At 35.3% G+C, this 17459-nt stretch overlaps 1 pseudogene; it reads left to right on the top strand.

Annotated features, from left to right (window-relative positions):
• The first annotated feature begins 269 nt into the window (after window positions 1-269).
• Window positions 270-804, top strand: LOC123952192 (annotated as a pseudogene).
• Window positions 805-17459: the final 16655 nt, after the last annotated feature.

Raw genomic sequence — 17459 nt, 5'->3', positions numbered from 1 at the left:
GCCCACGAGGCTCTTGCAGACAACGTGGTGGCAACCAGGCAGTACCACAGTGGCAGCGGCGGGGTCTTGCACGGGGCAGGGCGGTCTGGGCTTAGGCCTCCCTCCGGTTCCCAGGAAGTGAACTGGGATGTTCCTGGAAGTGAACTGCGCGGGAGCCGCAGCAATAGCAGAGGCGGAGGGTCTGGTGTGTCTGTCTGTTGACTCCCCTTCAGCCTGAGCCAGGGGAGGGCAGACGGCCTGGGTGGCTGGAGGGGGTCTGCTGCCCAAGAATGGAAATTCTCCTCACCAAGATATGGAGACTCTTCAATCACAAGGAGCACAGAGTTACCATTGCTGGGCTGGATAATGCAGGGAAAACTACCATCCTTTACCAATTTTCTATGAATGAAGTTGTACATACATCACCTACAACAGGAAGTAATGTAGAAGAAATAGGGATTAATAATACACGTTTTCTAATGTGTAATATTGGTGGTCAAGAATCTCTTCTGTTTTCTTGGAGCACTTAGTATACTAACACAGCGTTTGTAATAGTTGTGGACCGTACAGACAGAGGAAGGATTTCTGTAACTAGAGAAGAACTCTAAAATGTTAGCCCACGAGGACCTATGGAAAGCTGGATTGCTGATTTTTGCTAATAAACAAGATGTTAAAGAATGCATGGCTGTAGCAGAAATCTCCCAATTTTTGAAACTTGCTTCTATTAAAGGTCACCAGTGGCATATCCAGGCATGCTGTGCTCTTACTGGTGAGGGATTATGCCAAAGACTTGAATGGATGATGTCACAATTTAAGATTAGATGATCTCTACTGACCTCTTCTCATAGACTTTGTATAAACAGAGTGCTGGACTTCACCTGAAAGCTGCAAAAATTAATGGTTTAGATATATTTATAATAAACTGATTTAAATTTTTTCTATCAGAAGAAAAATTAAGACCACTTATTTGAAAACAAAGATGAAGTATCACTTTCCAATCTGCTTTCTCATTAGTTTCTTCCAAAGCAAGGTCTTCAAAGCCGTGATTGCCATTTTTCTCATAATGAATTGTATAGCCTGTGGTAAGTACAAAGGGAGAAGAAGAGATTTTTCACTTTAAGAGCCTCATTATCAGTATAACCCTCCCTAGTTGAATGTGCATTCTCTTCGTGTTCCATTAAGTCAAAATACAAATCAGCACAGATACTCACTTTCCAGTACTTTAAAATGTAATGTTAATTATGAGACGTATTTTGCATAAGGTTGTGTATATACACCTCAAATGCAAGTTTATGGCTTTGACTATGTTCTAAAGAAAAGCAAAGAACACGAAAAGTAATAATATCCTTAGTTATTTACCATAATGAGATGAGTACTGGCATTGCTGTTAAGTGCCATTTTGTGCTTTCCCCCTGTGTTCTCTGTATTGTACTAACCAACCCCCAAAATCATTGGGCTGCTCTTAAAAAAAAAAAAAGAAAGAAAAGGAGAAAGCTCAACAGTGTGTACCTATTTTTTGTTGATGAAATTATGTACATGAAAGCATATAATCCAGCTGAGTGGAGTGTCTAGATTTTTTGGCTTAATATTATGAATGGACAGAATTTCACATTGAGCAATCATCAGACTGGTTCCTTTATTGGATCTATGCCATCTAAATTACTGAGAAAATTGTTAATCCATTAATCAGTCAATCATTAATTGTGATTAAAATTATCAAGTGATTTTTTTCCCCAACGTTAATGGGAAGCTGTTTTGTAAAATGTCTGCCCAGAAAAGTATCACCCTATAAATATTAATCAAATAGTTTACCTATAGTCTTATTAGGTATTGAATTACATGTCAAGCATTTAAAGTGAGTTTGAGATGAAAAGTAAAGCTTATTTTCTAAGCAATAAAGGTTATTTCTTAATTTGAAAATTTCTCATTTTAGGAATTGGGATAGTTTGAGATTTTTGTTTCTATATGTTTTCTTTTATCTTCCTAACACCACATGAATGCATTGATGATTATAAAATACACACTTTCATGCTTTTAAGAATTTGGTTTAAAAGTTGAACAACATGATATATCATTTTTACAGAGAAGTAACTTGGCCCTCAAATATGTTTGCTTAGGATACTTTTTTTTCACTGAAAATGGAAAGATACGAAGGTTGAAGGTATTTCTGCTGTAATTGTAAACAAACTTATCCTAAATGTGTTCAAACGTATTTTGGGGTTCTCTCTTTGTATATGTTTCATGCCCTGAAAATCTGAAGGCTGTTCCAAACTGGCATGTTGTAGAATATTGAAGAAAAGAAGTTAACTCCTTTTAATACCGGCCTTTGAGATTTCAGATTTTGATGAGGAATCATAGTATATATACCACAAGCATTGACAAAATTTGGAAAGTTTCTTTCTGTAATATATAATATATTCAATATCTAAATTCAAATCAGGCATGGGAGATCAGTGTTTAACAGTGAATGTGTTGTGTGTTATATTACAATGTTCATAATGCAGGTATAACATTTTAATATTTGTCAACTTGCTTTTATAAAAGTAAACTCTAAATTACCAGGCTTTATTCATATATTCTCATACTGTTTAAAATCACTACTAGTAATTTCTTGTTTTATATTAAAAACTCCCATAAAAACCTAAAAAAATAGCATTTGGTGCAGCAATAATAATTGTTTAGACAAGAGTTATTAATAGCTACTAAATTGAGAGGATGGAAGTTTTATAAGAAACCGAAATCTCTAATGCTTCCCCATAAGATAGGTATTAATTACAAAAACTCTATAGTGTAGAAACCTGAAAGATACCATTGTAACCAAGTGATCAAAATTATCTTCACTAGTAATAGTAAATAGGTATCACGTGCCTCCTAAAGAACGATTAACCAAAAGTACACGTCTTCTGTGGTGTCCCGAACAAAATGTTTAACTTGAGTTATGAGACTACATCAGAGAAAGTTGAATTTATTCCATAAATAAAGTACCTGCACTCTTTAAAAATGTCAAAGACATGATAAAAAAGTGAAGACCAATGAGCTGTTGTAGATAAAAGACTAACAAGGAATAACAGCTAAGCACAACATGTGACTTGGATGGACTGGCTTGTATCCTGGACGATAAATTTGTTTCTTTTGCAATAAAGAACATTAGTGGGACCATTGAAATCTGAATAAGAAATGTAAATTAGATAATAGTGTTGTTTTAATGTCAGTTTCCTGAATTGGATCATTATATTGTGATTATAATCATGACTTTTAGGAACTATACACTGAAGTATTTAAGGGGTAAAAGGGCATCATGTCTACAACTTACTATCAAATGATTCAGATGATATGTGTGTATGTATGGACAAAGAAATAGGGGGAGTGACAATGCAAATGTCTACAGTTCCATAGTTATCCCCTTTGTCCTTGTTACTCAGTGTGTGCTCCGTGAACTTGCAATATTGATACTAGCTGGACAATCACTAGACATGCAGAAGTTTTGCCCCTACTCCAGTCCTACTGTTTGAAAATCTGCGTTTTTGTAAGATCATCAGGTGATTGGTATATCATGAACTTTTGAGAAGCACAGCTATATATCACCTTCATTATATGAATAATAATGGCTTGAGTCACAGAAGTGAGTTAGAGCTGGAGTCTTGACTATGCTTAGATATGGCATCCTTCGAATGTTTGTCATGCGAGGTTTTACTATTATTATCCACCCCTAATATGTTAAAAATCAAAAGGCCCCAAAAACCTTGAGAATCAGAGTTTTTGTGCATTCCTTGTCTTGAACTAGAATTTTCAACTGAAATCTACAATTAATGGGTTGTATAATCAGTGTAGAAGGTTATAATCAGTATTATCTTTTTAAAGATTTTATTTATTTATTTGAGAGAGAGAGAGTGAGTGAGAGGGAGAGCGCACGCAGTGGGGGAGAGGGAAAAGCAGGCTCCCCACTGATCAGCGAGCCTGACTGAGGCTTGATCCCAGGACCCTTGGATCATGACCTGAGCAGAAGGCAGACACTTAACTGATTGAGCCACTCAAGTGCCCCTATAATAAGTATTCTTACAAATAAAATAGCATGAAAATGAAGAGAAAGCAAGAAAACTCATCGCATATAGTTAGGTAGATGCTGTGGTCACCCTAAAGAGATGGGATGGCCCCCAAGTTTAGTTCAGATGTGGAGACATGATGCTACACATGCACCAAGAAAGTGGCAAAAATAATTACTTACATGATAGGCTTTCTGGGAGAGCAGAGCAGCTCTCACACAGAGTTAAAAGTTAAATAGTTAAAAATGACTTGAGAGAGTCGCAGAATAATGGCTTGAGGTTTTTATGGTGGTTAGGGTGTGGAGATGTGGCAAACATTCTCACAAGTAGCCTGGGCCTTGAGGGTTTTGAAATCTCACACCTCTCAGCTCCAAAGGAAGGAACTTTCTTATTTGCTCAGGTGGAGGTAAGAGATAAAGGGGGCATGACGGGTTATGAAAGCTGTGAGCAGTCAGGTATCAAAAGCAGAATCATACTTTCTCACAGTGAGCAGTACCTCATGAAACCTTTCTTTAGTATTATGTGTCCAAGTGTATATGGATTGTATTTTGCAAAAACAATACTATTATGGTTTGTGGTCAGAAAAGTTTGAAAGTTTCAAAGCCAGAAACCGTAATAGTTTTTGAACAGGTTACATTAAATTCTAGCTTGACTTAGAGAATATACAAAGATTCCCTCCCACACCCTCAAGCTCATCACCAAATTAAGTGCAGAAATGAATTTCAGTGGTTTTACCCGGGCTCTGTCTCTGTATTCTTTTATTTCAGGGAATTTAGGGACTGGGAAATTTAAAGCCCATTTTTTTTTAAAGATTTTATTTATTTATTTGACAGAGAGAGACCACAAGTAGACAGAGAGGCAGGCAGAGAGAGAGAGAGGGAAGCAGGCTCGCAGCCGAGCAGAGAGCCCGATGCGGGACTCGATCCCAGGACCCCGAGACCACGACCTGAGCCGAAGGCAGCGGCTCAACCCACTGAGCCACCCAGGCGCCCTAAAGCCCATTTTTTAAACACTCTTACTGTCTGCTAGGCCATTTGCTTCACCTGGATTACATTACTAAAGTTTTTTTTTTTTTTTAATTTAACTTTGACAAGCCCTGTGCCCCAATCCCATCTTAGATTTGACTTTCCAAACAATCTTATGGTGTAAAAACTTGAATCTCTCTGTCATTATATTAATATTTCACATAACATCTTACTTGGATACTTCATTCTTATCTATTCTGTAATTTGGGGTAGCTTTTTGAACTTTCAAAATCCACAAACACATAAATTTAAAACAATTTCCTTTGTCTAGTAAAATTTCTGTAATATACTTTATTGTCAAAACAATTTAACACAAATATATTTTATTTTGGCCACCCTACAAATATGTTTAGAGCTAGTTTTACCCCATGAGGACTCCTGCTGATCCTGATTCCCAGCTCTTAACCCAGTTTATAGCATTACATAATGTTTATATGCATGAGAGTATATTGGCTTTTATCTATTTAATGTAATTCTTCTGATTTTCCCAAAATTATGGCTATGAGTTATGGTCCTATGACTAGGATTTTCAAAGGTATTTGAATACTCTGATGTAAGAATTATTAATTTCTGTTCTTGAACTAAGTGTACTTTTAGTGTATGATTTTAGCTTTTTTTTTTTTAAATCTTTTTTTTTTAAGATTTTTTTTTTTAATTTTTATTTATTTATTTGACAGCGAGAGACAGGAGATCACAAGTAGGCAGAGAGGCAGGCAGAGAGAGAGAGAGGGAAGCAGGCTCCCCGCCGAGCAGAGAGCCCGATGTGGGACTCGATCCCAGGACCCTGAGATCATGACCTGAGCCGAAGGCAGCGGCTTAACCCACTGAGCCACCCAGGCGCCCTGATTTTAGCTTTTGTTTTTGCTATTTAACCAATGCAATGAGATAATGCCAACTGAAATATATATATTTATATAGACACACAAAGAGCCATATCCCTTTGAATGTCAGATGGACAATGTTGATTAAAATGATGCCACTTTTCAATGTTAATTGAACTGCGATCTCACTGTATAATATGCTTCTATTTTCAAAAAGTATGCAGTGTGAGGTGTTTTTGGACACTGCATTTTAAATTAGAACAAAATTGAATATATTGTCTGCTACCTTAAAAAGCACAATTACCACCCCCTAAAAGAACAACACAAGTTGCTGGGTAATCTGACATAGGAGTGCCTTGTGATGTTCATCTAGAAGCAGTGTCCCAGCTGTGTGATTTGGGTGTGATACAAAGAAAAAGGGAGAGCAAAGATACAATTCTGTTTTGTTTCTTCCTCTTTTGATACTTCTAATGATTTTTATCAGTAAATTAAGCATTTTGCTTTTCATGCTTTCTTTTCTATGTTTTTTTCTCTTATTGTCACTTCTGCCTTTTAAATTTATTTTTGCATTAAAATTTTCTCTTCTTTTCCCAGTTACTCTTTTTTTTTTTTAAAGATTTTATTTATTTATTAGTCAGAGAGAGAGAGAGAGAGCACAGGCAGACAGAGTGGCAGGCAGAGGCAGAGGGCGAAGCAGGCTCCATGCCGAGCAAGGAGCCCGATGTGGGACTCGATCCCAGGACGCTAGGATCATGACCTGAGCCGAAGGCAGCCGCTTAACCAGCTGAGCCACCCAGGCGTCCCTCCCAGTTACTCTTTAAATTCTATAAAATCAAAAGATAAGCATGGTTTCATGGAATAATTTTTTTTTAGAGAAGTAGCCCTTTATTTTATTTTTTTTAAAGACTTTATTTATTTGAGAGACAGATCACAAGTAGGAAGAGAGGCAGGAAAAGAGAGAGGGAGAAGCAGGCTCACTGCTGAGCAGAGAGCCCGATGCGGGGCTCGATCCCAGAACTCTGGGATCATGACTTGAGCCAAAGGCAGAGGCTTAACCCACTGAGCCACCCAGGCACCCAATAGTATTAATTAGATAAGAGAAAATAAGGATGACCTTTTTTTTTCCTACCTAAAAATCTGCTGTATATAAAGTAGTGAAATGTCAATTTTCAAAAGAGCAATAAAAGTAAATTAACTAGCTTTAGTAGTCTGTATGCCATATGGTCTTTGATTTACTAGAGTAAGATTACCTTTGAAAAAAGCACCTTACTGACAAAAGGGGAAAGCATCATTGATTATTTTGGTTTATCCTTGACAGAACTTGTGTCACATGGCATTCCAGCATACCATGTACCTTAAATTCCAGAAGGAACACGTTTCATTAAAATACCTGGCTCATTTTCAGGGTCATTGATTCTGTTTATTTATTTACTTTTATTATATTCAGTTAGCTTTTTTTTTTTTTTTTTTTTTAAAGAGAAGCAGCCTTCCTGCTGATCATGGAGCCCGATGCAAGGCACATCCATGACCTCAGCTGAAGGCAGACGCTTAACCGATTGAACCACCCAGGCACCCAGGGTTTCACTTTTTTTAGTCTTGACTGCTATGCCACCAGACATTTGGACTTGTTGCTGTATAATTGAGCTAAACCTTTGACTTCCGGAATGTTTGAGAAATATAGGCTATTAAGATAGACTAACCAAATAATAATGTTTGTGAAACTGATCAGTCAATAGTTGCTATTTAAGGTAATTTGCTATTCTAAATTGTAAATTTCAGAGATCAAGGACTAAACAATAAATGAAGAAAAGTGAAATTCAGGGGCACCTGGGTGGCTCAGTGGGTTAAAGCCTCTGCCTTTGGGTCAAGTCATGATCCCAGAGTCCTGGGATTGAGCCCTGCATCGGGCTCTCAGCTCAGCAGGGAGCCTGCTTCCCCCTCTCTCTCTGCCTGCTTTTCTGCCCACTTGTGATCTTTCTGTCAAATAAATAAAATCTTTAAAAAAAAGAAAAAAAGTTAAGTTTAATTGGTAATTTAGTTGTAAAGCAAGTTACACATAACAAAAAAATAAAAATATTAATTTAGTATTTGCATATTTCATGTATTTTTGCCTAAATAAATCATTAATTAATTGTTGAATAGGAGAAAGTATTAAAGTATTCTGTGAGTGACTTCCTCTATACTGACATAATTAATAACTGACATTTTTTCATAAAAATATTCAATTAAAATCTCATAGTACTGTTTTTCAGCCCATAAATTAAGGCTAATCTGAAAATTGATGATAGCAAAGAAACTACTAAATGCCTTACTAATTTTATGGTATAACTATAACTATTTTTATTGTCTGTGATTTATATTTAGATAAATATGTATAAATCCATTTGTATTTGTTAGTAGTAAACCACTTTGATTCTTCATTTTCATTATTTTATTGCCTAAATATTAATCAAAATATGATAATCCATTCTAGAAATTCCAGAAATCAACATAACTCTTACCACTTAGCTTTAGTTTCCAGAAGGTTCATTTTTTTCGTAATCATGATACTTATTGATCTTAATTCTTTTGGCTACTTTCCATTCATCATCATCTTTCAAAGACTGTCTAGCTCAGTACTGTAAGATTGCTTCAACATGTCTCTTTGGCCCCTGGGATAATTTTTAACAGAATAATAAGTTGAAAGAGACCACATATCAATGTGGGGTTATCCCAACATGGAAATTTTGAATATAAGTTTTGCAGCCCTGAATTTGTCTATTGTTCATGTTACTGAGATTAAGAAGGGTGAGTTTAGAAAGAAGATTTCTTTGGAGATAGCTATATTCTTGAGACCTGTAGAGTAAGGATGGAATAATCAAGCCTGGTGAGTGGACCTTTAACAAAACTGTTGAGAAAGTTTAGTAATGTAACCTACAATGTTGAATACTAGGTATCTGTTTGACTTCCTCTTCAAAAATACAAGGATTATACATGATCTAGGCAGTGGCTGGTAGATGAACTGAATAAAAGGTGTATGTACTTACAGAGTTCATTGGAGAAAAAAGCATGAGTTTTTTTCTGGCTACAAGGGGTTGAGGGTTAACCTGGTAACGTTTTTTTTTTTTCCCATTTGTTTTCTTTATTCAAGAGGACATTTAGAACCATACCAAAAAAAAATTGTTGTTGCTGTTGTTATACTGATTGCACAGGAAAAATATTTAGATGAAAAGTGTTTTTTGTGAATAGAAAGTAATCCATAGTTTTAGAGACTGGATATAGGAAACATATTGAAAACACAGTTTGTTATTTCAAAAGTAACTTTTCAAAGAACAGAGATATTTATGATATATTCACTAATTAAATATATAACCCTGAATATTTTTTCTGTCCTCCCGATTCAGAGAGGGACTTGAAAATATTTAGTTTTCATAAGGTTTTAAATAATGACTCAGGAAGACGTGGTTTACTCAGTAATTTGTATCAAAAATGTGTTTTTGATTCATTCTCTGCAAAGCAGTTTTCTTTTAAGGAGTGGTTTTATTAACCCACAATATGTCAAGGAAAATAGTGATCACTATCATCTGGATAAAGTGGAGGATGTGAGGGCGATCTGGCTGCGACATCTGTCACCCCATTGATCGCCAGGGTTGATTCAAGCCTGGTAACATTTTAAGCTTAACTTAAAGAGTTAGAAGAGAGTGGACCAGCAAAAAAAACAAGATGAAGTGAGGTGTGGAAGGAAGAGGAAAATACATCTATTTCTTGGGCAGTGTGGTAGACATTCCCAGTGGGACCTCCAAAAAGCCCATTAAAAAGTGCCTTGTAAAAGTAGGTTTTAAACACTAGCAATACCAGGGACTGCAAAGCCATCTAAATGTAGCACCAGTTGAATAAGAATTTTCCTGTTCCCTCGTACTCTCTTTCATCCCTAGACTCAAACCTGAGGGAGATCAGAATCCTCTTTTGCAAACAGACACATGAATAAGAAAAGAAAAAAAAACCCCAAATAACTATCCTATCCTATTTGCTGGCCTCTTGCCTGCAGAATATCATAACTGGGGAGATGAAGATTAAATTTCATAATATAAAAGTTTTATCATTATATGGGTCTTAGAAGTATAATTTCTGAAATGCGTTGGTATTTCTTGACTTAAAGTGATCATTTACTTTTTATTACCTGTAAGTAGTCAGAAAAGCCAATGGAATGACTTAATTTTTGTATATGCAAGAAAATATTTTGGCCATTGAATTTATTTTTTAAACTCTTTTGGAAAGTTTCAAATGTATACATACCGCAATGAGCTATGATGCATGTATAACTAGTTAATAGTTACCAACTCATGACCAGCTTATTTCAATTATGCAGTTACCTTTGGCTTTATTGTAGTACATCTCAAATATCCTATCACTGAGTTCATTTTATTTATTTATTTAATGACATATACTGTATTATTTGTTTCAGGGATACAGGTCTGTGATTCATCAGTCTTACATAATACTGAGCGCTCACCACAACACATATCCTTCCCAGTGTCTATCACCCAGCCACCCGCATTTGTTTCCTAAGATTAAGAGTCCTTATGGTTTGTCTCCCTCTCTGATTTCATCTTATTTTATTTTTTCCTCTCTTCCCCTGTGATCCTCTGCCTTGTTTATTAAATTCCACATATCAGTAAGATCCTATAATTGTCTTTCTCTGATTGACTTATTTCACTTAGCATAATACCCTCTCGTTCCATCCAAGTCGTTGCAGATGGCAAGATTTCATTTTTGATGGCTGTGTAATATTCCTGTGTGTGTGTGTGTGTGTGTGTGTGTGTGTGTGTGTACGTACACCACATCTTTATCCATTCATCTGTTGATGGACATCTAGGCTCTTTCCATAGTTTGGCTATCATGGCAGACATTGCTACTATAAACACTGGGTACAGATGTCCCTTCGATCACTGCATTTGTATCTTTGGGGTAAATACCTAGTAGAGCAATTACTGGGTTGTAGGGTAGCTCTGTTTTAAACTTTCTGAGGAAACTCCATACTGTTTTCTAGAGTGGCTGCTCCAGCTTGCACCAACAGTGTAGGAGGGTTCCGCCTTTCTCTTCATCTCAACAACATCTGTCATTTCCTGACTTGTGAATTTTAGCCATTCTGACTGGTGTGAGGTGGTATCTCATTGTGGTTTTGATTTGCATTTCCCTTATGCCAAGTGATGTTGAGCACTTTTCCATGTGTGTTGGCCATTGGATGTCTTCTTTGGAGAAATATCTATTCATGTCTTGTGCCCATTTCTTGAGTGGATTCTTTGTTCTTTGGGTGTTCGAGTTTGGTAAGTTCTTTATAGATTTTGAATACTAGCCCTTTATCTGATATATCATTTGCACATATCTTCTTCAATTCTCTTGGTTGTCTTCTGCTTTTGTTGACTGTTTCCTTTGTTCTGCAAAAGATTTTTCTCTGATGAAGTCCTAATAGTTCATTTTTGCCTTTGTTTCCCTTGCCTTTGGAGATGTGTCTAGCAAGAAGTTGCTGCAGCAGAGGTCAAAGAGGTTGTTGGCTATATTCTCAAGGATTTTGATGGATTCCTATCTCACATTTAGGTCTTGTATCCATTTTGAGTCTATTTTTGTCTATGGTGTAAGAAAATGGTTCGGTTTCATTCTCCTGCATGTGGCCATCCAATTTTCCCAACACCATATGTTGAAAAGACTGTCTTTTTTCCCGTTGGACATTCTTTCCTGCTTTGTCAAATATTTGTTGACCATAGAGTTGAATGCCCATTTCTGTATTCTGTATTCTGTTCCATTGATCTATGTATCTGTTTTTGTGCCAGTACCTTACTGTCTTGATGATTACAGCTTTGTAATAGAACTTGAAGTCTGGAATTGTGATGCCACTAGCTATGGTTTTCTTTTTCCATGTTCCTGTGGCTGTTGAGGGTCTTTCTTGGTTCCATACAGATTTTAGGATTATTTGTTCCAGTTCTATGTAAAAAGTTGATGGTATTTTGATAGGGATTGCATTGAATATGTAAATTGCTCTCATCAGCATAGACATTTTCGCAGTATCTCTTCTTCCAGTCCATGAACGTGGAACATGTTTCTGTTTCTTTGTGTCTTCTTCAATTTCTTTCATGAGTATTCTATAGTTTCCTGAGTACAAATCCTTTGCCTCTTTTGTTGAATTTATTCCTAGGTATCTTATAGTTTTGGGTACAGTTCTAAATGGGATTGAATCCTTAATTTCTCTTTCTTCTGTCTCATTGCTGGTCTATAGAAATGCATCTGATTTCTGTGCACTGATTTTATATCCTGACACTTTACTGAATTCCTGTATGAGTTCTAGAAATTTTGGGATTGAGTATTTTGCATTTTCCACATAGAGTATTTTCATCTGCAAAGAGTGAGAGTTTGAATTCTTTGCTAATTCAGATGCCTTTTATTTATTTTTGTTGTCTCATGCTGAGGCCAGGACTTCTAGTACTGCATTGATTGACAGTGGCAATAGTGGACATCCCTGCCATGTTCCTGACCTTACAGGAAAAGGTCTCAGTTTTTCTCCATTGATAACAATACTTGCTGTGGGTTTTTCATAGAGTGTTTTCCTCTGTCCCTCCTCTGTGAACAGTTTTAATCAAGAAAGGATGTTGTACTTTGTCAAATGCTTTTTCTACATCTATTGAGAGGATCAAATGGTTCTTGTCCTTTCTTTTATCAATGTAGTGATCCCATTGATTGATTTGCTGATATTGAACCAAATTTGTAGTTCAGGAATAAATCCCACTGGGTCATGATGAATAATCCTTTTAATGTACTGTTGGATCCTATTGGCTTGTATTTTGGTGAGAAATTTTGCATCCATGTTCTCAGGGATATTGGTCTGTAATTCTTTTTTGGTGGGATCATCTGGTTTTGTCTAATTTGTCAGCATGTAGTTGCTCATTATACTTATAATTGTTTGTATTTCCTTCTTATTGGTTGTGATCTCTTCTCTTTCATTCATGATTTTATTTATTTGGGTCCTTTCTCTTTTCTTTTTGATAAGTTGGGTCAGAAGTTTATCAATCTTACTAATTCTTTGAAAGAACCAGTTCCTAGTTTTTTGGTTTCTTTGATTTCTGCTCTAATCTTTATTATTTCTATTCTCCTGCTGGGTTTAGGCTTTATTTGCTGTTCTTTCTCTAGCTGCTTTACGTGTAGGGTAGACAAAGTTAGTTTAAAATTATATTTCAAGAATCTTTGGTGGATCAAATATATGAGTGTTTTTGTGTGCCATGTCAGGGACAGGGCTGGCCTAGATTTTAAATCATGTTCAAAGAAGGCTGGAATTATTAGATCCAAGAATATCTAATTAATTTAAATGATTTGACACTGTTGTCTCCTAAACCACTTTGGGCTTCTGAGTAGTAATTCATTCTCTGTCTTAGAATTTTTTATAAAACATTTTATTCATAAATGAGAATCTTTTAATACCTTTATATGGTATAGATAATCATACAACCTAAGTTACTGAATTATTAGTACTAGGGAAACTGTGTGTGTACTCCTCCTTGCCCCTCCTCTTTTGCTTCCCTTCCGTGTGATAATCACGATCTCCACTTTTGTATTTATCATACAGTTGCCTTTTTAAAGAATTGCTTTGTGTGTGTGTGTGTGTGTGTGTGTGTGTATCCTTAAAATATACATTATTTAGTTTTACATGTTTTTTTAACTGTATCTGAAAAGCATTGTTGATGATGGACATTTGGAATATTCCTTGTTTTTCGGACATTATAAATAATGCTGCTGTGAACATACTTTTATATGACTCCTTGGGCATCTGGGCAAGGATTTCTCTAGGGTATATCTGTAGGAATGTACTTGCTGGGCCATTAGACCCATATCATTAACTTCACTGGTTGAATTTAAATTTATCTATAAAGTATTTTGCCAATTTACATTCTTGCTGGCTCTCTGTAATAGTTCCCAATGCACCATATCAAAAACAACACATGAAATAGGCAAAATATTTAAAGGTTTGTCAATATTATTAATTTGAAATGATAATTTGATATTTTAATGTGTATTTCCCATAGCCAAATGAAGTTGAGCATGTTTTCATATGTCATGTGTGCCTTTCTCATCTAAAATGCATGGTCTTGTGTTTTGCCTAATTTTTAATTTGATTGAATTTTTTCCCTCATTTGTAAGAGTAATTGATTTAATCTGTATATAAATCCCTTGCCAGTCTTATATGTTAAAAATTTGTGGCTTTTAATTACATTTTTAAAATGTTGCCTTTGATGAATAGAAGGCTTTACATGTATAAATCTTTTCCTTATGAGCTATACTTTTTTATATCTTGTTTAACAAATTCTTTCCCACCTTAATTTCATGACATCTTCTCCTCTATTTAATTATAAAACCTTTAAAGTTCTGTTTTCATATTTTCAGATTTTTGTCATCTGGACTTTTGCATACAGTGTGAAGTAGTATCCAGGCTTATCATTTGTCAAATATATAATGAATTGTCCCACCATTTTTCATTGAACAGTCCATTCTTTCCTCAGCTGGTATTCAGAGGCAATTTGGATTTTAAGATTTAAGAGGCAACTCTGCCTAGTTGTGATTTCTCTCTGTCAAATAAACAAAATATTAAAAAAAAAGATTTAAGAGGCAATTTGGATTATTTAAGAATAGCAAAATTGGGGAATCTATTTTTGGTCTCTTAATATTATTCCATTGACTGTTTCCCTATCCGTGTACCAATACTACTCCTTATTTATTATTTTAATTTTATAATTATTTCTGGTGGGGTAAAGGTAATGTCCTTTTACATTCTTATTTTAAAAAAATGTCCTTTTACATTCTTATTTAAAAAAGTCTTTTCCTGCTGGGCCAGGGTGGCTTAGTTGGTTAAGTGTCAGACTCTTGACTTCATCTCAGGTCATAATCTCAGGATCATGAGATTGAGACCCATGTGGGGCTCTACACTCAGCGGTGAGTCTACTTTGGATTCTCTCGCTCCTTCTGCCTCTCCCCCCATGCCTGTTCTCTCTCATTTTCTTTCTTTCAAAATAAATAAAGTCTTTTTAAAAAGTCTTAAAACTTTGTAGACTTTATTTTTTATTTTTATTTTTTAGAGAGGGAGAGAGAGAGAGGGGAAGGGAGGAGGGGCAGAGGGAGAAAGTCTTAAGTAGGCTCCACACCCAGAACAGAGCCCAGTGCAGGGCTCATTCTCACAACCCTGAGATCATGACCTGAACCAAAATCAAGACTGGATGCTCAACAGACCAAGCCACCCAGGCACCCTGAAACTTTGTAGACTTTAGAATTACCTTGTGTTGGATTTTTATTGGAACAGAAGAATCTATAAATTGATATTGAGAGAAATGTCATATTCATAACATTGTTCTTCATGGATATATTTAGTTGAAATATGTGAAATTCCTAATGTTTGACCATTTTTGACTGACCATTTTAATACCAGTTTCACCAAATAATACTTAATTATTAAGTTAAACTTAATAGTTCATCTTGCAATTTATTTGTGCTTCTTTAATATCTTCCATTAAAATTTTATTATTTTCTTCATGAATTCACATACATTTTTTGTTAAATTTAACCTGAGGCACATATTTTTTATTTTAATCTATTATTGTGAAATAGATCTCTTTTTTAAAATCACACTTCTGTTTTTGCTAGTATAAAGAAGTACAGATAATTTACTTATGTTAATTTTTTATCTATTAGCTTTAATTTCCTTAACTAGATCCTTTGGTATGATATTTATATGAGCAGTAAGTGGCAATATCTTTGTCTCATTCAGTTCTTGGTTTAAAGGCTTCCAACAGTTCACTATTAAAGTATAATGTTTGCTTGAGGTTTTTGGGCAATAACTTTAGTAGATTAGGAATGATATTTTTTAACACTAGTTCATAAATAGACTTTAATTTTTCATGAGTAAAAGTGAATATTATCAACATATTTTTCTGCATTTATTGTTAGGAACTTGTGGAGTTTTTCCATTTAACTATAGTGGATTATAGTGCAGAATATGGATAGGCTTTTGTGGAGAAGTATATATATATTTTTTTTCCCCTGTACTTTTTTATTTTTTGTATATAAAAATTAGATACATGTTTACATAAAGGTTAATAAGTATATAGGTATATTACAGAATAACATAACACCTATTTGCTTTATTTAGCTTGAGGAATAGAAAACTATCAGTAGCCAAAAGGCTACCCAAAAATAAATACTAGCCAAGATTTTGTTAAAAAAAAAATTACCTGTATTTTTCTTCTGGGTATCAAACAATTGTGCCTTCTTTCCTGGAGAGAGGCACTATCTCTGTCTTCTCGACTTCTTTGCTATACAAACTACATTGACAGTTTGGAATGAAAAATGAAGCAAGCTGTACAGTAACATGAAAGACTCCTAGAGAATTGTCTCTCAGTAATCCTGGACTTTGAACTGGTATAGTGACTTTGTGAGATTTGGAGTTGTCTGTTTTAAGGATAGCTAGGTGTGCCTTCTCTGCAAAGAAGGGCGTTAACAGATGTTTGGAGAGCAGAAAGGCATATTGTAACAAAGACCATAAATGATCAATGATATCCATTATTTCTTTTTACCCTGCATTTACCACTAATTTACATTTTCCAGACCCCTTGCAGCTATGTTCGGCTATGTATTTAATTCTCATCAATGGACTGTGAGCTGAAATAATGTGTGTTAACACTTGCTAAAGTTATCAAGAGGGGATAGACCTTCCACATGGTGTGTGTGTGTGTGTGTGTGTGTGTGTGTGTGTGTGAGACAACTAGGTGCAAAGAATCTAATACCTTCAAAAATGACAGAGACACACAATGAATAAAGTGTAGGTTCCTAGTGACTGAAAGGAGCAGAGCCTCCCTTCTGACTCTCATAAGACTGTACATAAATCATAATTTTTTTCTTGTTAAACCTCTGAAATGTTGCAGTTGTTTGTTACAGCAATTAGCCTTCTCTGAGGGATACAGAGATCATAATTTATAACTATTTTATTGGGTATTTACTATGTAATAGATACATTACCAGATTTTGTTCTTTCACAAGCCCCTCTGAGAGATTAGCTTACCTCTTCAAACTCATCACATAAATGCTAAGTTGGAGAGTTAGAGTTTCAAACTATTTACTACTGGACCCACAATTTCTGCTCTTAACCCTCTCCATTATGCCTGCATTTAATTCCTTGATGTTGGAAAGAAAAAAAACCAAAACTGTCCTTAGTTCTAGGTAATTCCATCAACCTAAATTATGAAATCTCACAATGTACCTCTCATTTATGTTTGGTCAGTAGAGTAATGGTTAATAACACAGCTGAAAGATGATATAAAGTATAAGCATAAACTAGCAGTTTTATTAATAATGCATGCAACATTGCTGGCTAACATTCACTAAGTTTAGAGAGATCTGAAACTCTGACCATTTACATGGAAAACCACTCCCACCGTTTTAACATTTAGTTTTCCTATGCATATATGAGTGTGTCTATATGTGTGTATTTCCTATGCATATATGAGTGTGTCTATATGTGTGTATTTTACCTGTGCTATTATTTGAGATTACATTTTTAAGTTTTTGAAACAATCTCA

This window comes from Meles meles, chromosome 10 (assembly GCF_922984935.1).
Source record: "Meles meles chromosome 10, mMelMel3.1 paternal haplotype, whole genome shotgun sequence".
Lineage (NCBI taxonomy): Eukaryota > Metazoa > Chordata > Mammalia > Carnivora > Mustelidae > Meles > Meles meles.
Note: the sequence above shows the minus strand (reverse complement) of the source record. Positions and strands in the feature narration are given on the sequence as shown.